Source organism: Phyllostomus hastatus, unplaced genomic scaffold (assembly GCF_019186645.2).
Source record: "Phyllostomus hastatus isolate PE091 unplaced genomic scaffold, TTU_PhHast_1.1 phas_scaffold_28, whole genome shotgun sequence".
In the NCBI taxonomy this organism is placed as follows: domain Eukaryota; kingdom Metazoa; phylum Chordata; class Mammalia; order Chiroptera; family Phyllostomidae; genus Phyllostomus; species Phyllostomus hastatus.
The window spans coordinates 7,363,682-7,389,369 of record NW_025334022.1 but is presented as its reverse complement, the minus strand read 5'-3'; the positions used below and the strand labels follow the sequence as shown (position 1 = coordinate 7,389,369).

The window sequence follows — 25,688 nt, the reverse complement described above, 5'->3', positions numbered from 1 at the left end:
GAATAGGCAGGAAGCAGGAATCTTAGAATTCTGCCTTCCATAATATGGAAATGGTATATTTTACTGATGTGGCTCCCAATTATTATATAGGCAAATAAAATGAAGATTTGTCGATCAGAATTCAGATCCAGGGGGAGTTAACCTGATTTACCAGATGAAGGCCAATTTCCTATATCATTTGGTGGAGTCAAGTCATAGCCCTCAGGTAGCCTGGCAGGGTTTGGCAATCCTAGTGTGCCCCACTGTGCCAGGACAAAGAGCTAAACAGAGGGAGTAGTACTAGCTTTCTTTTAAGCACAGGGTTGGAAAATATTATTCTTTGCTTTACCTCTCATAATCTGACTGCCATGTATAGAGGAAAAAAATTGTCAAAAAGGATGGTTGATTTTCTTGGATAAATTCAATTCTCAAAAAAAAAAATCAAATGAAATTTCCTCACTTGGAATTAACATACTCATATATTACCACAAAGAGACCTAATTAGGAAGAACTGTTTTGTAGCAATGGCCTAGAAGGCATCACTGATGGTGTTGCCTGGTTTCATGGAGCATTTGCTTTATGTTTATTATCTGTGACTTTGCTTGGGGAATTTTCCAAGGCAAAGATTACATTTTGGGCATGAACTTCAAAATTCCATTCATGTGCATCCCCATCCCAATTTCAGTCCCACACAGTTGATTTCTTTCTATAAGGCATATGTGGTTTGCTTTGGATTTCTGACTTAGATACTTTAATTCCTGTGTTTGCACTCTGCTAATCCCCCTTGGAATAAGTATCTTCTCCCTATTGCTTTATCTCGTCTGAGCAGTGATGCTGACTTATTAAAGGTTAAGCAATTTACCCCAGATTTTTCAGCTAGAAAATAGCAAGAGCAGGAGTAATACCTAAGCAATATGAGCTTACAGTTTGGGAGTTTAACCCCTACACTCTGTTGCTCAGGAATTTCAAAAACAAGAGGAATCACCTCATCGCTGGTGGGATCATGAATGAGTTTGCAAAGGAGATAGCAATTAGTCCTGAGGGATGAGTAGGATTGTGAAAGAAATGAAGCAGTGAAGTAATGTGAGTGTGCCATGCAGGTAGAAAAGCACAGGGTAAAATATGGGCAAGGGTACATTGTTTAGCTTGAATATGGGATCATTTGAAGGGGGGTATTAGAAGATGACTCTGAACAGAGTTGGGATTATGTTATGAAGAACCTATTTTGGTAGGATGAATTTATGCTTAGTTCAGTAAGGAAATGAAGGTTCTTGTTTTCTTCCTTTTCCCCCTTCCTTCCTTCCTTCCTTCCTTCCTTCCTTCCTTCCTTCCTTCCTTCCTTCCTTCCCTTTTTGCCTGCCTGCCTTCCCATTTTCCTTCCTTCCTTGCTAAATAAGTGCTTTGTAGAATAAAAATTAATATCTAAAAAAGAATACCATTAGAAAGTCCCTCAAAAGTGATGATTCATGTTAACATCTTCAAGACTTTTCTCCCATGCAAAAAGTACTTTATGTTCTGAAGAAATAGCTATATTATTAAAATTTACCCTTTAATGAGCCCCTAGTATGTCCCAGATACTTTACTCATATGATCTCAATCCTCACAATTCCACCAGCTAGGTATTCTTATCCCCTTGTGAAGGATGAGGACTCATTTGGGGGCAGCAAAATGCAAGACTGAACAGTATCCCCCACTGATTTCTCCTTTCTCTGGCCTCCTGGAGTAACCCAGGACCTAACCACTTGCCTCAGAATACCCCAAAGCAACTTTCTCCTGCTCCTAAAACAAGTGGCTCTTCCAAGGATTGCAGGCCACTCTGGTATTTTAGAAGTGTCTGCTGCTAGGCTGATTGGTGGCATGGAGAAGTAGATTGCTGCAATCAGAAAACAGAGTTGCAGCTTCTAATTGTCTATGGACCCTCAACCAAAGTCCCTTCCCTTTTGGGGGCTCTGCTTCTTGGTCTGTAACTTGAGAGGGTTAAACTAGATTGATGGCTTGCAAATTTTTGAAAGCTATGGAACCTTTGCTACACAAACAACACCTTATATAAAGTCAAAGCAATGCCACTGGTTAAAAAAGGTGGAACAGAGAAAGACAGAGAGACAGCCTTTAAACCACTCTGCTGAACCTTAGGGCTTCAGTATCCACTGTTTGAAAATAAAGTCGTACTAGGTGATAACTAAAGGTACTTTCCACCTGTAATGTTTGATGGTTCATAAGGTGGACAATTTACTCTTATATTTTGCAGTGCATTTCTCCCTTCCCTAAGCTGAAAATAGAACATATCCAAGATGAGGATCATGACATGCCCGTCTTATACTCCTAATCCAGTAAAAAAATTTAATGCCCTCTCACTTCTGAGATTCCTCTACACCACCATGGAGAGGGAGAGCTGTCTTAAAGGCTATACAGATGTGGTTATCAGACAGAGATAATTTCCAAAGACTTATGCTTTGGTACCTAGCACAGTGCTGTATATTTAACAAGTGTTCAGTAAATACTTGCTATGCACCTGTTGGCTCAAAGGAAGAAGTGGTCCTTGGGTATCTGTACTTTAAGATGAAAATCCTCATTTGGCCATAGGCCCTCTAGAATTTTATGAAAAAGGTGAGTCTTGAAGACTATCATTTCATCCTCATCAAGACCTACAGTGGACCACTGTGGAATCTGACATCCTGATTACAAGGAATGACAGGACGTAGTGCCTTATAGCTGGAGCACTTTTAAAAAACCTTTGAAATCTACAATGACAATGACTTACAAAGTGACAAGAATGTATTAGACACAGGCTCCCAAGGGAAAAGAGGGCTTGGGAGGAAGACAGAGCCTCTTTGATAGAGGGTGCTGGGTGTGGAAGATGTTAGGTACCAATTTGCTCTTTGAAAAGAAGTTTGGATTATATAAGACACGTCTGAAGAAGAGCTGTACTTGAGAATTATGAGTGAGATGAAGTCCAAAATGCAAAACCAGAAAAAACTGTAACATATCCAGTAGGTTTAATGTTTTATTTATTTTAAAGATTTTATTTATTTATTTTTTAGACAGAGGGGAGGGGAGGGAGAGATGGAGAGAAACATCAATGTGTGGTTGCCTCTCACATGCCCCCTACTGGAGACCTGGCCCACAACCCAGGTGTGTGCCCCGACTGGGAATCGAACCAGTGACCCTTTGGTTTGCAGGCTGACACTCAGTCCACTGAACCATACCAGCCAGGGTTAGTGTTATATTTATTGGTTCGCTAATGCTGTTCTATTGCCCTGCTTGACTGGTAGAGAGAGGGCAAGTAGCTCTTGTGCTTTAGGCTGAATACACTGAAAAGTAAGATACAAAGACCTAAAGCTGAATTGTCCTTTTGTATAGTATTAGGTGAAACTTTTAACATGATTTTTCTTAAAGACTGCAGAAAAAGTCTTTGATTTGCCTTACTTGGGGTACTTCATGATTTGGATCCAAACACTTTACAGATCTGGAGCCAACCACTTCAAAGAATGCTGTTTCCAAATAAATAAAAACGAGGGTCAGAAGGGCACTCAGGCAGGAAAAGTTTGCAATTTACAGTGTTAATAGTCATTGAAAGTTCATGTGTTCACTCCAATCTTTTAACAGTCATGGACAATGAGGGATTAGTTAAAATAAGTGGAAAAAAGTTCTAGTTTTCAGAGCTCATAGGGTATCCAATCTTTTGGCATCTCTGGGCCACACTGGGAGAAGAAGAGTTGTCTTGGGTCATGTATTAATTACATTATGACATGTAGTCACAAAAAAAAATCTCATAATGCTTTAAGTAAATACAATTTTGTGTTGGGCTGCTTCATAGCCATCCTGAGCGACATGCAGCCTGCGGACCATAGGTCAGATACCCCTAAATAAACCTTCAAACATACACCCATGTCTAATAAAGGTTTACTTCTCACCTTCACGTGGAAAACAGTTTAATCTTCCTCTCTTTTGTTAATTCTTATTTATTCTACTATAGTTGGCTCAATTTTTCTCCCTTGATATGATCTCTAAACTCTATTCTTGCAACAAGACAGAACCTTGGTTAGAAAACTCTCTTGAAGGAATCTAAGATTCCAAGGAGGTGCCTCTAGAAAATCCTGAAAAGAGGGAGGGATGAAAAAAGTATTCTTGCTGAACCCAAGTATGAAAATCATTGAAGCAGAACTTCAGAAAACATTATGTCTGTATCAAATTATCTCAGCTACCTGGGGAAAAATACTTATTGACTTCAAATCTAGTATTTAGGCCTCAGATTTTATAATGCAGCTTACTAACAGAAACATCAAAGTAAACAACCTTATGGTTTCTTTGCAAATTTGCAAAAGTGGAAGGTATCCATCATATTACCTAATTCCCCCAATAACAAATGTACCATTAAATTAATTTCCATGAAAAAGTTTGACTTCACTGATGAACTTGCATACTTTCTTTATATGGAATTATAAACAACCCTGAATAGCTGCTGCAATTTTGAGAAAGAAGAGTAAAGTAGGAGGGATCACAATACCCAACACTAAACTATACTACAAAGCCACTGTAATCAAAACAGCCTGGTACTGGCATAAAAACAGGCACATAGACCAATGGAACAGAACAGAAAGCCCAGAAATAAGCCCGTTTTTATGGTCAATTAATATTTGACAAGGGAGGCAGCAACATAAGATGGAGTAAAAATAGCCTCTTCAACAAATGGTGTTGGGAGAACTGGACAGCCACGTGCAAAAAAATGAAACTTGAGCACCAACTTACACCATATACAAAAATAAATTCAAGGTGGATAAAAGACTTAAATATAAAACGTGACACCATTAAAGTCCTAGAGGAGAATGTAGGTAGGAAAATCTCAGATATTTCACGCAGAAACTTTCTTACTGACTTGTCCCCTAGAGCAAGGGACATAAAGGAAAGAATAAACAAATGGGACCTCATCAAAATTAAAAGCTTCTGCACAGCTAAAGAAAACAGTATCAAAATTAAAAGAGAACCAACTGTATGGGGAAACATATTTGCCAATGATACCTCAGACAAGGGTTTAATCTCCAAAATATATAAAGAACTTACAAGACTGCACTCTAAGAAGACAAGGAATCCAATTAAAAAGTGGGCAAAGAACTTGAACAGACACTTCTCCAAGGAGGACATACAGAAAATCCAAAGACACGTGAAACGATGTTCAATATCGCTAGGTATCAGAGAGATGCAAATTAAAACCACAATGAGATATCACTTCACACCAGACAGAATGGCCATCATAAAGAAAGCAACAAACAAGTGTTGGAGAGGTTGTGGAGAAAAGGGATCCCTAGTGCACTGTTGGTGGGACTGCAGACTGGTACAACCACTATGGAAAGCAGTATGGAACTTCCTCAGAAAACTAAAAATGGATCTGCCTTTTGACCCTGCAATTCCACTGCTGGGACTCTATCCTAAGAATACTAAAACACCAATTCAAAACAACCTATGCATCCCAATGTTCATAGCAGCACAATTTACAATAGCTAGATGCTGGAAGCAACCAAGATGCCCATCAGTAAATGAATGGATCCAAAAACTATGGTACATTTACACAATGGAATTCTATGCAGCAGAAAGAAAGAAGGAGCTCCTACCCTTTGCAACAGCGTGGCTGGAGCTGGAAAACATTATGCTAAGCGAAACAAGCCAGGCAGTGAAAGACAAATACCATAGGATCTCACCTTTAACAGGAACATAAATAACAAAACAAAGAAACAAGCAAAATATAAACAAAGACACTGAAATAGAGGCCAGGCTGACAGTGCCCACAGAAAAGAGTAGAGGGAATTTAAGGGGACAGTGGGAAGGGTTCACAGGAACAAACTGAAAGGACACATGGTCATAAACTAAGGGGAGGGTGGTAATGGGAGGGAAATGGGGAGGGGTGGGAGAGGGGACTGGATCGGGAGTAAAAAGGAGAAAACTGTATTTGAACAATGATTAAAATAAAAATAAATAAAGAAAGAAAAAGAAAGAAAATAAAAAAAAGAATCCCCACATTTCTTTTTGCCTAGTTGCCTTGAAACTCAGAGTTAATTGAGAACTCAGCTTTGGAATTCAGCCAATGCAAGTGTATAATAACATTTAATTTGGATTCTTTTAATGGACTTAGTTCTTATGGACCTTATTTTGTATAGAGAAGCAACATAACACTTGTTCATTACATACAAGATGCACGTCCTGTATTTCTTGTATGTCTTAAGGGTTATTTCATGGAACATTTTCAATAATCTTGCAAAAATAGGTGCTATTTTCATTTTACAAGTGACACAGCTTAGTTTCAGAGAATTTAAATAATTTAGCCAAGGTCATCTGGTCATTGAGATGCTTACAACATTTTTGGAAGTAAACAATGTATAAATTATTAGTAATGTACATTTTGTACTCAGATTGGTATAAGAAATTATCACATCTATTTCTTTTCTTTCTTTTTTTCAAAATTTTACTGTTGTTCTATTACAGTTATTCCAATTTCCCCCCACTGCTCTCCCCTGCCCCACCCACCCCTACTCCCACAGTCAATCCCTACCTTATTGTCTATGTCCATTGATCATTTTTATACATGTTCCTTGACTAAACACTGCCCTTCTTTTCCACACTATCACCTTCCTTCCTCCCCTCTGGTCACTGTCAGTCTGTTCCTTCTTTCCATGCTTCTAGTTCTATTTTTCTTGTTCTTATTTTTTTCATTAGGTTCCTGTTTTATGTGAGATCATATGATCTTTGTCTTTTGCCACCCAGCTTATTTCACTTAGCATAATACTCTCCAGTTTCATCATTCCTGTCACAAAGGGTAGGAGTTCCTTCTTTCTTTAGTATAGTATTCAATTGTATAAAAGTACCACAGTTTTTTGATCCACTCATTTCCTGATGGTCAGTTAGGCTGTTTCCAGCAATTGGCTATTGTAAATAATGCTGTTATGAACACAGGGGTGCATAGGTTCTTTTGAATTGGTGTTTCAGGATGCTTAGGGTATAATCCCAGCAGTGGAATCACTGGATCAAAAGGCAGTTCCATCTCTTAGTTTTCTGAGGAAATTCCATATTGTTTTCCACAGTGGTTGCACCAGTCTGTATTCCCACAAACAGTGCACTAAGGTTCCCTTTTCTCCATAATCTCACCAGTACTTCTTGTTTATTGATTTGTTAATGATGCCCAATCTGACTGGTGTGAGGTGGTATCTCATTGTGGTTTTAATTTGCATCTCTCTGATTGGCTAGTGATGCTGAGCATCCTTTCATATGTCTCTGGGCTCTCTGTATGTCCTCCTTGGAGAGGTGTCTCTTCAGATCCTTTGCCCATTTTTTAATTAGATTGTTTGTCTTCCTGGTGTAGAGCTGTATGAGCTCTTTCTCTATTTTGGAGATAAAACCTTTGTCCAAGGTATCACTGGCAAGTAGTTTTTCCCACATGATTGGTTCCCTTTCCATTCTGATGATTTTTTTTCTTAGCTGAGCAGAAGCTTTTTAGTTTGTTATAGTCTCATATGTTTATTCTTTCCTTTTTTGTCCTTGCTTAAGGACATATATTGGTGAAAATACTGTTGCATGGGATATCTGAAATTTTACTGCCTACAATTTCTTATAGGACTTTTATGGTGTCCCAGCGTACATTTAAGTCTTTTATCCATCTTGAGATTATTGTGGTGTATGGTGTAAGTTGGTGGTAAACTTTCATTTTGTTTTTTTGCATGTACCTCTCCAGATCTCCCAACACCATTTATTGAAAAGGCTATTTTTACTCCATTTCATGCTCCTGTCCCTTTCAACAAATATTAATTGACCATTGAGACATAGGTTTATTGCTGGGCATTCTATTCTGTTCCACTGATCTATGTGTCTGTTCTCATGCCAGTACCAGACTGCTTTGATTACAGTGGCCTTGTAATAGAGTTTAATATCAGGTATTGTGATCCCTCCTACTTTGTTATTCTTTCTCAAGATTTCTGAGGCTATTTAGGGTCATTTTGATTCCATGTAAGTTTTTGAAATGTTTGCTCTAAATCTGTGAAATATGTCATTGGTATTTTAATAGGAATTGTGTTGAATCTATAGACTGCTTTGGATAGTATGGACATTTTAATGATGTGAATTATTCCAATCCATGAATAGTGTGTAATCTTCCATTTATTTGTATCTTCCTTAAGTTCTTTATTAAGTATTCTGTAGTTTTCTGAGTACAGGTCTTTTATCTCCTTGGTGAAGTTTATTCCACTGTACTGAACTTTTTAATATATATTTCATTGATTATGCTATTACAGTTGTCCCATTTCCCCCCTTCATTCCCCTCCACCCTGCACACCCTCTCCCATGCACATTCCCTCCATTTAGTTCATGTCCATGTGTCATAAGTTCTTTAGCTTCTACATTTCCCACACAATTCTTGCCCTTCGCCTGTCTATTTTCTACCTACCATCTATGCTACTTATTCTCTGTAGCTTTTCCCCCTCTTCCCTGTTGCTAACCTTCCATGTGATGTCCATTTTTGTGGTTCTGTCCTGTTCTAATTGTTTGCTTAGTTAGTTTTTCTTTTTGTTTTAGCTGTGGTTGTTAATAATTGTGAGTTTGCTCTCATTTTACTATACATGTTCTTTATCTTCTTTTTCTTAGATAAGTCCCTTAAACATTTCATAAAATAAGGGCTTGGTGATGATGAACTCTTTTAACTTGACCTTATCTGGGAAGCACTTTTTCTGCCCTTCCATTCTAAATGAAAGCTCTGCTGGATAGAGCAATTTTGGATATAGGTCCTTGCCTTTCATGACTTGGAATACTTCTTTCTAGCCCCTTCTTGCCTGCAACGTCTCTTTTGAGAAATCAGCTGACAGTCTGATGGGAACTCCTTTGTAGGTTATTGGCTCTTTATCTCTTGCTGCTTCTAGGATTCTCTCCTTCATTTTTATCTTGGCTAATGTAATTATGATGTGCCTTGGTGTGTTCTTCCTTGGGTCCAACTTCTTTGGGACTCTCTGAGCTTCCTGGACTTCCTGGAAGTCTATTTCCTTTGCCAGATTGGTGAAGTTCTCTATTATTTGTTCAAATAACTTTTCCACTTGTTTTTCCTCTTCCCCTTCTGGTATCCCTATAATTTGGATGTTGGAACATTTAAAGATATCCTGGAGGTTCCTAAACCTCTCCTCATTTTTTTTTGAATTGTTGGTTCTTCCTTCTTTTCTGTTTGATTCTTTCTACCTTCTGGTCCACTCCATTGATTTGAGTCCCAGTTTTCTTCACATCATTATTGGTTCCCTGTGTATTTTCTTTCATTTCACTTAGTGTAGCCTTCATTTTTTCATCTAATTTGTGACCAACTTCAACCAATTCTGTGAGCATCCTGATTACCAGTGCTTTGAACTGTGCATCTGATAGGTTGGCTATCTCTTGGTCACTTAGTTGTATTTTCTGTGGAGCTTTGAGCCATTTTTTCTTTTTTTGTCTTGACGTGCCTGTTACATAGTGAGGGGCGGAGCCTTAGGTGTTCACCAGGGTGAGGTAACCCTGTCTCTGGGTTGTGATGCTGCATGTGGGGGTGGGGTCTGAGATGGAACAATGGCATTTGCTCTGCTCTCTGTCAGATTTCAGTCCCTTCTGCCACTTCCCCCAAGGAAATTGGGTCTTTCTGGTGCTAATTCCCATGTGCGTGGGCTTGTGCACATTCTAGGACCCCGTGGGTCTCTCCAATGAACTCTCCTGTGAGGCTGGGAGTCTCTTCCTGCACCTCAACCCACACAGATGTTTTCAATCAGTGCCCTGAGGCTGTATTTCCCAGTGCTGGGACCCTGCGACTGCCGGGTCAGCCAGCCACCTTGCACGCAGTGCCTGGCTTCACAATCATCACTTCACTGTGTCTGCCTGTTGCCATCCTGGGCCTGGGGTCTGTAAGCCACCACCTGCGCACCCAGGGTCTACCTGCTGCAGTCTTGCACACCCAGGATGCCTTACACACCTGGTGCCACCGCTTTTTGTGCCACAACCCCTCTCCACCTGGCTGCCCCACTCTGTCCTTCCTACCGGTCTGGATGAATGTGTCTATTTTAACTCCTTGGTTGTCCGACTTCAAAACAGTTCAATTTTCTGTCAGTTCTGGTTGTTATCTTGTTTCTAAATTGTTGCTCTTCTTATTTTGGTTGAGCGAGGAGGCACAATGTGTCTACCTATGCCTCCATCTTGGCCGGAAGTCCTGTACTGAACTTTTCTTGTTGCTATAGTAAATGGAATTGTTTTTCTTAGATTCTGTTTCTGATATTTCATTGTTGGTACACAAAAATGCCATTCGTTTCTGAATACTGACTTTGTATCCCACTGTTTTGCCAAATTCACTTATTAAGTCAAGTAGTTTTTTGCTGGAGACTACAGGGTTTTCTATATGCGCTATCATGTCATTTGCAAATAATGACAGTTCTACTTCCTCCTTTCCAATTTGGATGCTTTTTATTTCTTTTCCTTGTCTGATTGCTGTGGCTAGAACTTCCAATATTATGTTGAACAAAAGTGGCAAAAGCAGACACCCTTGTCTTGTTCCTAATCTTAGGAGGAAATCTTTTAGTTTTTGCTCATTGAGGATAAGGTTGGCTGTAGGTGTCTTGTATATGGCCTTTATTATGTTGAAGTGTGCTCCTTCTGCCAAGCCAAGTACTCCCATGCTGCTGAGTGTTTTTATCATTAATGGATGCTGTACTTCTATCAAATGCTTTTTCACCATCTATTGAATGATCATGTAATTTTTGCCTTTCATTTAGTTTATGTGGAGTATTGCATTTATTGGTTTGAGAATATTATACCATCTTTGTCTCCCTGGGATGACTCCCAATTGAACATGGTGTATGATCTTTTAATGTATTGCTGGATGTGGTTTGCCAATATTTTGTTGAGGATTTTAGCATCTATGTTCATCAGCGTTATTGGCCTGTAGTTTTCTTTCTTTTTGTGTGTGTCTTTACCTGTTTTTTGAATTAGAATAATATAGACCACATAAAAATAGTTTTGGAGTCTTCCCTATTTTTGAATTTCCTGGAATAGTTTGAGGAGGATAGGAGTTAGCTCTTCCTTGAGTGTTTGGTAAAATTCTCCTGTGAATCCATCTGGCCCAGGGCTTTAGTGTGCTGGAAGTTTTTTGATTCCTGTTTCAAATTCACTAGTTTGTTATTGGTCTGTTCAGGCTTTCTGCTTCTTCTTGATTCAGTTGTGGAAGATTATATGTTTTTAGAAATTTGTCCATTTCACCCAGGTTGTCAAATTTCTTGGCATATAGTTGTTTGTAGTACTTTCTGACAATCCTTTGCATTTCTGTGGCATCAGTTGTAATTTCTATTTCATTTCTGATTTTATTTACTTGGGTTCTCTCCCTTTTTTTCTTGATGAATCTTGTTAAATGTAGTTTATTTTGTTTATGTTTTCAATGAACCAGTTCCTTGATTTATTGATCTTTTCAATTGTTCATTTAGTCTCTATGTCATTTAATTCTGCTCTGATCATGATTATTGCCTTCTGTGTACTCACTCTGGGCATTGTTTGCTGTTGTTCTTCTAGTGTTTGTAGATGAAGAGTTAGGTTGTTTATTTAAAATGTTTCTATCTTTTTTTTCAGTAGGCCTGTGTTGCTATGAACTTCCCTCTCAGGAATGCCTTTGCTGTTTCGCATAAGTTTTGGATTGCTGTGAGTTCATTTTCATTTTTTCCAGAAACTTTTTGATTTCTTCCTTGATCTCACTGTTAACCCATTCAATACTTAATAACATGTTCCATCTCCATGTATTTGATTGTTTTTGAGATTTTTTCCTTGAGGTTGGCTTCTAGTATCAAGCCATTGTGATCTGATAAGATGTGTGATATTATTTCAATTTCTTAAATTTGTTGAGGCTTGTTTTGTCTTCTACCATGCGGTCTATCTTTGAAAATGTTCCATGTGCATTTGAAAAGAATGTAAATTTTGCTTCTTTGGGGTTAAATGTTTTCTCTATATATCAATTAAGTCCATTTGGATAGAAGGGAAGGAAAATGGCGCCGGAGTAGGAAGGAGCACATTTGGCTTCCCTCTGCACATGGGAGAGAATCCTGGCTGATCTATGGAGTGGAGGAGCAAGCAACCAACACACCTCAGCATATGTGAAAACAGGGGACCAAGGATTGTGGTGGAACTGAAAAACCAGTTGGTGAGAGGAGTGCTGCAATACGGTAGGGTCCCAGGGACCAGTATGGGGTCAGGGGCCTGAAGCCCCAGGCCCAGCGCCCATTGCCGGGTTTGCCACAGAGTCCTTAGGAGAGAGCTGGGAGAACTACTCCATTCCCAGCCAAAAGGGTCTGAGTGGCACCGAGAGGAACCCAGTTGCTAGCAAACACACAAGGGCTGTGAGCACCCTCAGGGTCTGTGGACACCGGCGGGGTTGGGTTGCACAAAGGGCCCTGACCCCCATAGTCACCGGTCTGGCTGGAGAGTTGGGTTGCAGGAGAAGCCAGGCCACAGTGTGGAGTGGCAGGCTTGAATAGGAGGAATTTCTCAAGAGGAAGGAGTGAAAAGATAGACACTGTTTGGGGAATTCTAGTACAGCAATCGAGGGCCTCCCTGCCACCCAGCTGGGCAGTGATCCTGGGTTTGCACACAGGGTTGTGCTTATGTGGAGGGCCTGCGCACCCCCATAGCGCTGGGAAGGGTGAGGCGGTTGGCCAAAGGCACACGGACTTGCACGTGGGAGCCCATCGCAGCACCCCAGTCCACAGCAGTAACCATGCAGAAAGAACTGATTCCCACACCCAGGACGCAGGGCCCAGGAACCACCATAGCTCCCCAGACAGTGCACACCACTGACTGAGTGCCGATTCTGAAGGAAGAAAAGCCATTCCAATCACCCCTCAGCCTTCCACAGCCAGCAAGACCAGAAAAACCGGTTTGGCCACTTTGAAAACAAGAGACTTTTTAATTTTATTCCATTCTTTTAAAAAACAATTCTTATCCCTGGCTTTATAGCTCAGTGGATTGAGCACAGGCTGCAAACCAAAGTGTCGCAGGTTCGACTCCCAGCCAGGGTACATGCCTGGGTTGCAGGCTATAACCCCCAGCAACCGCACATTGATGTTTCTCTCTCTCTCTCTATCTCCCTCCCTTCCCTCTCTAAAAAACTAAATAAATAATTTAAAAAAACCCTGATTCTTAATTTTTTAATTTTCATTATTTTTATTCTCTTATAACTTTTTCCTCTCTTTCCTGCTTTCTTGTTTTATTCCTTCGTCCTTTCTTTCCTCCAATTTTATCTCTTCTTCCATCCTTCATCTGCCTTTTTTACTTTTATTTTTCAAATACCTACAAGTGAGACAAAAACCTGGATCTGTGAAAAGACTAGAGTTGAACCCAAAGAAGGGGAATCACAACAGCTGTGACAGTGAGACAAATTTCACTCTGCTATTAGAGAACCTGCAAGTTATTGCATATTTGTATTATTATTATTTTTCTATTTTTCTTACATCTTTTTTTAAATAGTATTTTTGTATTCCTCTTTTTTTTCTGAATAGTACGTTTTGCTAGGCTGGCATATTGTATAACTTGACAGGTTTCCCCTGACATCTCTTTTATAGTGTATTGCTAATGTACTGTCCTTCACCTCACCTGTGTCCCATTGGCACACTACTCAAGGTTCTATACTCCCTATTCTTCTTATCTAGATCTCATAGATTCTCTCATATGAGTGTTGCTCTAATATTATTGAAAATAATTGCTGTTCTATGCAATTGTAAATACTCCACAACATTCTTCCCAGATCTTAGCCCACTTCAAAATTTCCTGAACTCTATTACTGTAGTGGTAAACTCTATTCTCTCATGCACTACATCTCTATATAATCCTTTACTCTCACCTTACTTCAGAATCTGAACTCCCACACCCTTACTGCTTTCTAGATACAACACACAATCCTTCCTTTCCCAACAAGAGTCTCATCTTCTTTCCATCCTTTCTAAAAATCAGCTAGCTGGGTGGAAAATCACGGTTAATACTATACAGAATCAAAGGATCTCCTATCTCTTCTCTTCTGGCTGCTACTGTAAATATCATAGAATACTCTCTTGCTGTCTTAAACCATTTTGCCTTCCCCCTCCAACTGATCACAAAAAAAGTGAAGGTGGAAGCAGTGAACACCAGGATACCCACTGGAAGAGGAAACCCAACAACAAAGGAACCACTAACAGATAACAGCAGAAGAAGGTGAAGGAGGGAGTGGAAACCACACAAACCTCAATCCAGGACCTATCTGTAAATACAACTAAACAGTAGGGACAGTACCCAGTGCAAAAAACTGAACAAGAGCAAGAGAGAATCCTCAAAACCTTATACACATGGAAGAACCAGCTTCAACAAAACCTTCCCTCACCAGCACAACAAAATACAAGAGGTGGTAGACAGAGTGACCCTCATTTAACCAGCTGGTGGGAAGGACCCACCAAAGAAAGACCCAACAACAATCAAACCCCAAAGACAAACACAGAGCCAACTTAAATGACAGCCCAAGACCAGTGGGCTCGTGAGATCAAGGAAACTGCACCACTGAAACTCACTGCTATTCTACTACAGAAGTTCACACCACAAACCCAGGGAACCACAACAGATCAATTTAAGAAGCTGAGGCTGACAAGAAGAGTCTCACAAACAATGGAAAGACAAAGAAACAATCCCCAGATGAAAGGAAAGGAGGAACCCTTAGAAAGAATGCTAAATGAAATAGGGGCAATTCAACTATCAGATATTGAGTTCAAAGCAATGGTTATCAGGAAGCTCAATGAGCTCACAATGAGCTACCAGAATCTACAGGGAAACTACAATGAGCTCACTGCAAACTATATCAACATGAAAAAGGAAATAGAAACTATCAACAAGGGCCAAGAGGAAATGAAGAATACAACTTCTGAACTGAACAACACAGTAGAAGGAATGAAAAGCAGGATTGATGAAGCAAAAGATCGGATCAGCGAGCTAGAGGACAAAGTAGAACTCACCCAGAAGGAGCAAAAAAAGGAAAAGACGCTCAAAAAGAATGAAGAGGGATTAAGAGAAATGCAAGACAATATGAAATGTAATAATATCTGTATAATAGGGATACCAGAAGGAGAAGAAGAAGAGCAAGGGATAGAAAACCTATTTGAAAAAGTAATGATGGAAAACTTCCCTAATTTGATGAGAGAAAAAGTCACACAAATCCAGGAAACACAAAGAGTCCCAATCAAGAGGAACCCAAAGAGGGTCACTTCAAGACATATCACAATTAAAATGGGAAAATACCAAGACAAAGAGAGAATCTTAAAAGCAGCAAGGGAGAAACAGTAAGTAACATACAAGGGAGTCCAAACAAGGTTAGCAGCTAACTTCTCAAAGGAAACAGTCCAAGCCAGAAGGGAATGGCAAGAAATATTCCAAGTAATGAGAACCAGAGGTCTCCAACCAAGGCTACTTTCCTCAGCAAGGCTCTCAATCAAGATAGAAGGCCAAATAAGAAATTTCCCAGACAAAAGAAGTCTAAAAGAATACACCTCCACCAAACCAGCTCTGCAAGAGATTCTAAAGGGCCTGCTTTAAGGAAAAGAAGGAAAAGGGGGGGGGGAGGAACAGAGGTACGAAAATGGCAATGAATAAGTACCTATCAGTAATAACCTTAAACATAAATGGATTAAATTCTCCAATCAAAAGACATAGAATAGCTGAATGGATAAGAAAACATAACCCACACATATGTTGCCTACAAGAGACCCACCTCAGGACAAAAGATATACACAGGTTAAAAGTGAAGGGCTGGAAACAAATTTTCCAAGCAAATGGACAGGAAAATAAAAAGCCAGGTTAGCAATACTCATATCAGACAAAATAGACTTCAAAAAAATTGAAGTCCTAGAGGAGAACATAGGCAGGAAAATCTCAGATATTTCACGCAGAAATTTTTTACTGATACATCCCCCAGAGCAAGGGACATAAAGGAAAGCATAAACAAATGGGACCTCATCAAAATAAGAAGCTTCTGTATGGCTAAAGAAAACAGTATTAAAAGAAAAAGAGAACCAACTGTATGGGAAAACATATTTGCCAATGATACCTCAGATAAGGGTTTAATCTCCAAAATATATAAAGAACTTGCATGACTTCACTCTAAGAAGACAAGCAACCCAATTAAAAAATGGGCAAAGGACTTGGACAGACACTTCTCCAAGGAGGACATACAGAAAATCCAAAGACACGTGAAACGATGTTCAATATCGCTAGCTATCAGAGAGATGCAAATTAAAACCACAATGAGATACCACTTCACACCAGACAGAATGGCCATCATAAACAAATCAACAAACAAGTTTTGGAGAGGTTGTGGAGAAAAGGGGACCCTAGTGCACTGTTGATGGGACTGCAGACTGGTACAACCACTATGGAAAAAATGTATGGAATTTCCTCGGAAAACTGAATATGGGTCTGCCTTTTGACCCAGAAATTCCCCTGCTGGGATTATACCCTAACTACTCTGAAACACCAATCCAAAAGAACCTATGCACCTCAATGTTCATAGCAGCACAATATACAATAGCCAAGTGTTGGAAGCAACCTAGATGCCCATCAGTAAATGAATGGATCAAAAAACTATGGTACATTTACACAATGGAATTCTATGCAGCAGAAAGAAAGAATGAGCTCCTACCCTTTGCAACAGCATGGATGGAACTGGAAAGCATTAAGGTAAGTGAAATAAGCCAGGCAGTGAAAGACAAATACCATATGATCTCACCTTTAACAGGAACCTAAAGAATAAAACATAGAAACAAGCAAAGTATAGTCAAAGACACTGAAATAGAGAACAGTCTGACAGTGTTCAGAGGGGAGAGGAGAGGGAATTTCAGGGGAATTTCAGGGGAAAAGGGGAAGAGTTTACAGGAAGAAGTATAAAGGGCACATGGATAAAAACTAGGGGTGGGTGGAAATGGGAAGGAGGAGGGGAGGGCTGGGTGGGTGGCTTGGGATGGGAGTAAAACATATAAAATTGTACTGCAACAACAATTAAAATAAAAAATATTAAAAAAAGAAAAAAAGTCCATTTGATCTAGGGTGTTGTTCAGTGCTACAATATCCTTGTTGATTCTTTGCTTGGAAAATCTATCCATTGTTAACAATGGAGTGTTAAAATCCCCTATGATGACTGTGTTGCTGTCTATATCTTTCTTGAAGTCCTACAAGATTTTCGTAATATATTTATGTGCTCTTGTGTTGGATGCACATATGTTTACAAGGTTTACTTTTTTAAATTTATACAGTGAATTTTATTTTTATTTATTTATTTATTTTTATTTTTATTGTTGATCAAGTACAGTTTTCTGCCTTTTACTACCATCCCAGCCCACTCCCCAGCCCTCCCCACCTCCCTCCCTTTTTCACCCCCCCTAGTCTTTGTCCATGTGTCCTTTATACTTGTTCATGTAAACCCTTCCCTTTTCCCACTGAAATTTCCCCCCCCCCTGCCCTCTGGTGTCTGCCATCCTGTTCTCTATTTCACTGTCTTTGGTTATATTTTGCTTGTTTGTTTGTTTTGTTGTTTAGGTTCCTGTTAAAGATGAGATCATGTTTACAAGGTTTATAGCTTCTTTATGGAATATTTCCTTTAGTATTATGAAGTGTCCCTCTTTGTCTTTTTTTATGTCTTTGTTCTGAAATCTATTTTGTCTGATATAAGTATTGCTACTACAGCTTTTTTTCATGTCCATTTCCTTAGAATATTTTTTTCCAACCCTTCACTTTCTGTGTAGATCTTTTGTTCTGCAGTGGGTCTCTTGTATATAGCATACATGTGGGTTTATTTTCTTACCCATTCAGCTACCCTGTGTCTTTTGATTGGAGCATTTAATGCATTTACATTTAGGGTTATTGTTGATAGGTACTTATTTATTGCCATTTTCCCCTTTTTACCTGTGTTCCTCTCTGTCTCTCTCTTTTTCTTTGTCTTCTTAAAGCACTCCCTTTAGCATCTATTACACTGCAGTTTTGGTGGAGATGTATTCTTTTAGCTTTTTTTCTTGGTCTGGGAAACTCCTTATTTTGCTCTCCATTTTAAATGAGAGACTTGCTGGGTAGAATAATCTTGGCTTTAGTCATTTGCTATGATTACTTGGAATATTTCTTGTCACTCTCTTCTGTCATGTAGTGTTTCTGTTGAGAAATCATATGATAGTCTCTAAAAAAATTTTTTATTGTTGCTCAAGTACAGTTTTCCAATTTTTCCACCCACCCCTCCCTACCACCCGAGCCCTCCCTGCCTCCCTCCCCCATTGCCACCCCCCTTGTTATTGTCCATATGTTCTTTATAATTGTTCCTATAAACCCTTCACCCTTTCCCCCCTCCCCCATTATCTGGGCTCCTTTGTATGTTACTAGCTGTTTCTCCATTGCTGCCTTTAAGATGCTCACTTTGTCTTTAAATTTTACCATATTAATTATGATGTGTCTTGGTGTGGGCCTCTTTGGGTTCATCTTGTTTCAGACCTTCTGTGCTTCCTGTACTTGTATGACTTTTTCTTTTATCAAGTTCAGGAAGTTTTCTGTCATTAGTTTTTCAAACAGGTTTTCTATCTCTTAGTCCTCTTCTCCTTCTGCTATCCCAATTATGTGGATACTATTACACTTTATGTTGTCTTACAGCTCCCTTAAACCTTTTTTGTTGTTTTTGAGTCTCTTTATTTTGTTGCTCTGTCTTGGATATTTTTCAATCTTGTACTCAAGCTCACTGATTTGATCCTCCACTTCATCTCACCTGCTTTTAATTTCTTCTGCTGTGTTCTTTGTTTTAGATATTGTATTCTTCATTTCTTCCTGGTTCTTATTGATAGTTTCTAGGTCCTTTTTCATGCTGGTGTCGTTCACAGTAAGTTCCTTCCCTGGAGTTATTTGTAGTTCTCACTGAGCTCCTTGAGCATCCTTATAACCATTATTTTGAACTCAGTGTCTGATAGTTTGCTTGCCTCAATTTCATTTAGCATTCTTCCTGGGGATTCCTTCTTTGCTTTTGATTGGAGGCTGTTGTTTTTTTCCCCCATTTTGGGTGACTCTTCTTGTTTGTTTCTGTGTATTAGATTTATCTGCTTTTACTCCCTGTCTTCATGGTGTAACCTTCTATAGTAGGAGACCTGTGGGATTCACTGGTGTAGACTCCTTGATCTCCTGAGCTTAGTGCTCTTGGGATAGCTTTTATGACATTTATGTGGGCTCTCTGGTTGTAATTTTATTTTTGTTATTTTGGGTCATTCTTTCATGGGTCTTTCACTTCTGGCTGGCTGAGTGTCACAACACCCACCATGTCTTGTATGTTGTTGTGCAGGTGCTTTCAGAACAAAACAAAACAACTCAGGAAACAAACCCACACCCACAAAAATATCCCCTGCCTACAACCACATTATCAACAGCAAATGAACCAATGTTTATACATGTGTAAAGAGATTAAGACTAATATAAGAAAAGAAAGATAATATGAGATGACTAACTGAAAGAAAAATTATTTTTATAGTATAAAGGAAGGAGAAATAATAAGACTAGGGAATATAAAGAAGGCAAAGAAAGAGAGAGAAAGTAAAAATTTACATCATATATAAAAATGGAGGGAAGGAGATGGAAAGAAGTAAGTGAAAGGAAGCATATAGTATTCAGAACGGGGAAGGGTAGAGTAATGGGGAAAAATGGGGACACCTATAATTAAGTAACAATAAAAATATTTCAGATATCACTAAAAACAAAATAACCCAACATAGAAAAACTATATAATGGAACAAAAATAGGAACCAAATTGGATAAAAAGATCCACCACAGCAATATCAACAACAGATGAGCAAAGATTGGTATGGGAATAAGTAGGAAAAAAGAAAAAAGGGAAAAGCTTAAGGAATGTCTAGAGGAAAGAGAAGTGATTGTGAGATAATAGAGAGAGAAGGAATACTACAAGTGAGGAATGAAAACCAGGCAAAGACAGGGAAGCACTGAAATTTAAAATGAAAAAAAAAAGAAAGAAAGAGCAGAAAGGAGGAAAATGGATAGGAAAGGGGAATGGTAAAATTTGAGATTTGAAACACAAAAATAGTGAAGTTCTACAAATGAAATTGAAAAAAACAACAATAAGTGCTATATCCAGAACCAACCAGCAAAAGTTAGTAAGTGTGAAGAGAGGATAAGGGTATTTAAGAATGGGGAAAAGAATATTAGATGACTAATTACAAGAAATATGGTTTTGAGAAGCTGTGTGAGAGATAATAAAAGTGAAGAATAGAATCAAGTCATAGAAAGAGAAAATAAAATTTAAAACAAAAATAAGAAGAGAGAAGAAGGTAAAATGGAGTAAGAGAAGGGAGAAGCAAAATATGAGGTTTGAAATGTACTATACTATAAACCCTAGTGACCTAATATGCACAAACTTGAAGGAAAGGAAATGACTGTTCACAAGCTATACAGGAGAGAAAAATAACACAATTAATTAAAAAGACCACATTTGAATTCATCTCAGTAAAATCCAGTGTTTACCACTGTCTTCTCTTTCTGGATTTGCCCCTGGTGATGTCAGATGGTGTCCCAGTCTGGCCTTAGGCAGTATGTTCGAGGCTGCAAATGATCCACAGTCTGTTGCTGTCTCCTTCGGATTTGGCTGGACCCCACTATTCTGCCCTGCTGGGTTTCCATCAACCCTGGGCTCAGGTGTGGTTCATTTAATGACCCCAGAGGATTTCCATTACCTTCTCCACCTGCCTCCAGAGGTGGCCTCTGGTGTGATAGGGTGAGTGGGAACCCTAAATCACCCCCCCCGGGGGCAGTATTCAGTCTTCAGGTAAGATGGTGTGTTTCCTCATCCCCTTGCCACATGGTTTGGTCTATCCCAGATTCTTTCCAATAATGTATGGCTTTTGGTGAATTTTCTGACCATTTCCTGTAAGGGTACTATCCATGAAATGGGGATCTCTTTCCTGCTTGGTGTAGGCAGCAGATCTGTCTGGACACTGAGTCTGGTTGAGGCCCTAACCCCCACTTGTTGCACCTGTCTCTATTCTCACTGCTCTACTGGGTCTAGTGGATCAGGGCCCCATCAGTGTAGTTTGCAGTGTCTGGTTAAGGGCCATTTCTGAGCTTTTTATTCTTTCCCCTATGTAAATGTACCCAGAAGGATGTTTCTGAGTTTGGCCTCACTGATTGGCAGAGCCTGTAATCCCACAGGTGGGGTTTGGGCTAGCCTGTCTGTGAGGGGATCTGGCTGGCTGCAGCAATCTCAGGCATTCAGTTTTTGGCCTTTAAGATCCCAGCTTGCTGCTCTCTTGCAGGTGTATTGGGCCAGAATTCTCCACTCTGAACAACTCCCTTCTCACCAGCCATACTGAGTGAGACACACAGGACATTCAGTGTGACTCTATCCCTCTGAGTTCTCTGTTGGCAAAGCCACTGCACCTGTGTGCATGTGTGTGAAAGCCCCAGGTACCTGCTGATTCTTGGGTCTTGCCTCTGTTCCCCTTTTAAAAGAGTTTCTGTGTGGCCCACATGCTGCAGCATCAAGCCCGGAGGATCCTGTTCTCCTCACATACCCCATCCCCAGAAACCACAGTCTCTCACAGTTAGGGCTGGCCACTACCTGTCAGAGCTTCCAACAGTTTTAGATAAAGTTTCTCTCTGGATATTTCCTGGATGGCACTGGGAAAAAACCCTCAGCTATACTATAACACAGGATGATGATAGGGTGCTGTCCTCACTCTCTTCAGAGATTTTCAGCCTTGGGCAGTCCTGCTCTCACAGCACTGTTTCTGGAGCCAGCAACTCTCTGGCCATCTTTCTCTTCCACCCATGCTCATGGCTCCTGCACTGATCTGCAGCTGCCCAGTTCTGTGCCACCAAAAGTGCTGATTTGGGCCCCAGTGGCAGCAGTTGCTCTACTAGGAGAGCTGGAGCCACTACTCCTTGGTGCCCTGCAGACTGGTAGGCTCTTGCCCAGTCCTGCACACTCCCTGTGCTCTCTCATCTGCATACATGCTCACTCACTCATGCTCTCACTCACTCTCCACTGGATTTTTGAGTTGAATAATCTGTAATTAGGCTGCAAGACTGGTCTGGGACTGGGAGCATGTGGACAGAGCTCCCAACTACTCTGCAGACATCTTGGATCTACAACTTAATCTCTTAATATCCATTTTTTAGTGGGTGAGAACACCCATCCAATCCCATGAGTTATATGAATGCTCACCCCTACCCTTCATTTTATCTAAAGATCAAGGTCTTACTGAAAATGAAATTATACCTGAAAAATAGCATTTTGTCAAGTCAAAACCATCTGCTCTTTCCCAGTGGCCCAGGTAGTATATATTGTGGGTCTACTGGATGCCCAATGAGAAGTCAAATTAGGCAGGGCACAGCAAGTAAGTGAATGTGTTTACCAAATCTATTTCATTGTAACTTCTGTGAATAAGTTCATAGTAGCAGAGCCCAAAGGGAAAGAGTCTTCCCCTGAAGTAAAAATCTGGAGTCCAAATCAGCACTGTAAGATTCTTCCCAACCTCTTCCACCAAAGCAATTCTCTAGGTTTTCAGTTTGCTGTACAAAACCCCTATGAAAGTTATACTTCAGAAATCAGTATTATTTGTTGTGAAGAATAACAATGGTGGTGATACTAATAATAGAGAACAATGTGATTACAGGAGAAGAGAGTTTATATGGGGGGAAATGAACATACCATATTACAATATCTGAGGAGAAGGTTTTTAAAGTAACCAAAGCCATTAGCAACTGGAAAACACTTAGGCATTAATTCTTGCAGATTTTTTGGTCTGAGTTGCTCAACACAACACACAGAGCTAGTGCAAATGCTCTGTAGGAACATTCAGTGAGCCAGCCATATACTTAGTTGGCACCTTGGGAAAAAATGTCATTTCTTCAGCAATGCTTTCTTGTCTGAAAAAAGCAGACCAATTGTGTGCCCACTTACAATCTCTTGAAAAGTGTGGCATCTGTTTTGGCATAATGAAAGCAACAATACTCTCAGAAATGCCAAAACTGTTTAAAATGATCAAGGAGTGTAATAACCAGGCTCTTTGAGATTTAGGAATAGTTATAGGGCCAACCAAAAGAAAGTCTGGGTAGGAGTTGTTACATGGTCCATAGAAAAGATTGTATCTATCATGTGCCAATTTTTTCTCTACTATGGAAAAGGCATTGGGGTTCCAAGGCATGCAATATGGAAAAGCTACAGGTGTTAGTGACTTTATTAGGAAAGAACATGACCTATTTCAGGACAATGGCACAAACACACTGAATGACCCTAGCTTTTTGGCCAGGATAAACATAGGCATAAGTTAAACAAAATGCTACACTCCAGCTCTAGCTTGGTGTCACTGATTAAGGAAATGGAACAACTCTGGCAGTTTGAGATAAAGTCAAAAGTATATGGACATATGAGGGGGTCAAACAACCCCCCCAAAAATTAATGGGATTTTTAATGTTTGACCATCAAAAAGACTGAGGTACAGTCTCACTATTTATGTGTATTCCACTAAAATTGTATTTTTAGATACTTAAATTTCATATTTTCACCTGTCACAGAACATTATTCTTTTGATTTTTTCAACTATTACAAAATGTAAAAACTATTCTAGCTCATGGGTCTTACCGAAAAAGATAGTGGGCCATATTGGGCTGTAGGCCACAGTTTACAGACCCTGGTTCTAGATGGGTAAACAGAGAGTTTAGTAGTGACCAGTGCTACTGCTCACACATCAAGATAAAGACAGGCAAGATCAGAAGTGTGATCCCTGATTCCATTCTAGTGGGTGTAGTCAGGGAACTGAGAAATCATCATTTTCCTACTCCTTGGTCCATTAACATACAAAAATGGCCTCTGGAGTTATGAGACCAGCAGATAGGGCCAGTTCCCAGGGAGAGGAGTGGGTAGCTAGTGGTGCTGGAGCTCAAGTCCTGGGGAAGTGTCCGTTCCCTCTCAGGGTGGAACTTTGGACAGGTAAAGGTGCAGGATTTCCTCTGCCTATTTTAGGTACTCAGCTGCCTTCTTTACACCTTCCTTGTGGGCAGGCAATGGGTCACTGGGAACTCCCTGAAGCAGAATGTACACACCATCCTGGTAACCCTGCAAAGTTGCAGGAGAAGTGCCTGCCTTCTCGGTCCATGGGCCTGGATGATGAGCTCTGTGGCTTGGCTTAGACAGTCAGGGGTGGGCCTTCCTTCCTCTTCCTTTTCCTCCTCCTGCCCTCCTGGCTCCCAGAGTTTCTGGTCAAGCCTCTCAGACTCTGCTTTCATTGCTACCAGGTTGCCTATGTAGGTAGGACTGGGGCCTGCAACCCTTTCCTTGGAGAAGGGGTTGAAGAGGGAAATCTCATCTAAGTGAGGGGGCCTCCTTCAGACATGAGAACTAGACACCTCCTTGATGCTCCAATAGTTATAAAGAGGAGATCCAGGACCTCCTGGATACAATTGGATGGCAGGGGTTCTGCTGAAATCTCCAACTCCCCAAGGCCCCTCTTTTCTGTGGGGAGTGGCTGAGGCAACCAGGACTCATCAGGTGGCAGCAGGGCTCCTCAGAGGGTGGTCTGTGGATCAGAGGGAGTGGCAGGATATACAGGTCCCTGGACACATCGGAGGGCTGTGTCATCTCCCCACACCGGAAGAACTCCTTGAGTTAGGGGCTATTGTTGAGTGTGGGGATGTGCCAGTGAAGAAAAGCAACTATTCATCCCACTTTCACAATTCCTCAAATCACAGAAACTTCAAATCTGCCAAACACCTAGGCCCAGGGGAAAGCAGGGAACTCCTCCAGGTGGTGGAGGTTGTGGTTGTGGTTTTAGTGTGCATAATCCATGTCCCTGTGCAGCTTGCTGAAGTTGCTGTATCACTCCAGACTACCACCTTTTTGACATCCTCTGGGTTTCTCAGAGAGATGAATTGAGATGAATTGTGTGGTCACTTTGTACTCAGCCACCGAGTTTGGGGTGGGTCTGGGTGTCAGAGACTGTGTAGTGGTGCAAGAAGTCATCTTTCTGCTGGCGGCATATGGCAACGCAGCTGGGGCAGAGCTGATGCCTGGCCAGTCTCATTATTTTTAATCCAGAAGTCATAATGTTATTCAAACTGGATCAGAATCTCTTCTGCATTGATGGATTTGAACTTGAAAAATGATGGCTAGTTGTGTCCTATTTTGATTCTCCCATTCTTCATTAAGTGAGAACTCTGACATTTTAGCTGGGAACCTAGCCACCCAGAAAAAAAATCTACAATTGTTCTCAATTTCAGATGAATATGACCCCGAGACTAAGTTCTGGCCAACAGAATGCAAGGGAAAGTGATGCCATGTGATTTCTAAGTGTCTTTAAATGGAGAGAAATAGTCTTTCCCTTTAGTCTCCAATCCTGTTGGCTGGAATAAAGATATGATAGCTGGAGCTAGAGCAGACATTTTGGACCAGAAACTGGAAATTATATGTTGAGAATGATAGAGCAATGAGACAAAAGGACCCCCGTTATTATGGAGCTGCCACACGAGCCCTCAACCTCTTATATGAACTTTTATATCATCTAAGATGTTGAGTTTTTCAGTTCTAGAAGTTCTATTTAAGTCTTTTTAATTTCCTCCATGTCTTTATTTAATGTGCTCAATTTAAACATATGGAAAACAGTTATAATAACTGTTTAAAATTCTTTGTCTACTAATCCAAGCATCTG

The 25,688-nt window shown here is 40.2% G+C and overlaps 1 pseudogene; it reads right to left on the bottom strand.

Moving 5' to 3' along the window:
- Positions 1–23,953: 23,953 nt before the first annotated feature.
- Positions 23,954–25,085, bottom strand: LOC123805006 (annotated as a pseudogene).
- Between the last annotated feature and the right edge of the window lie 603 nt (positions 25,086–25,688).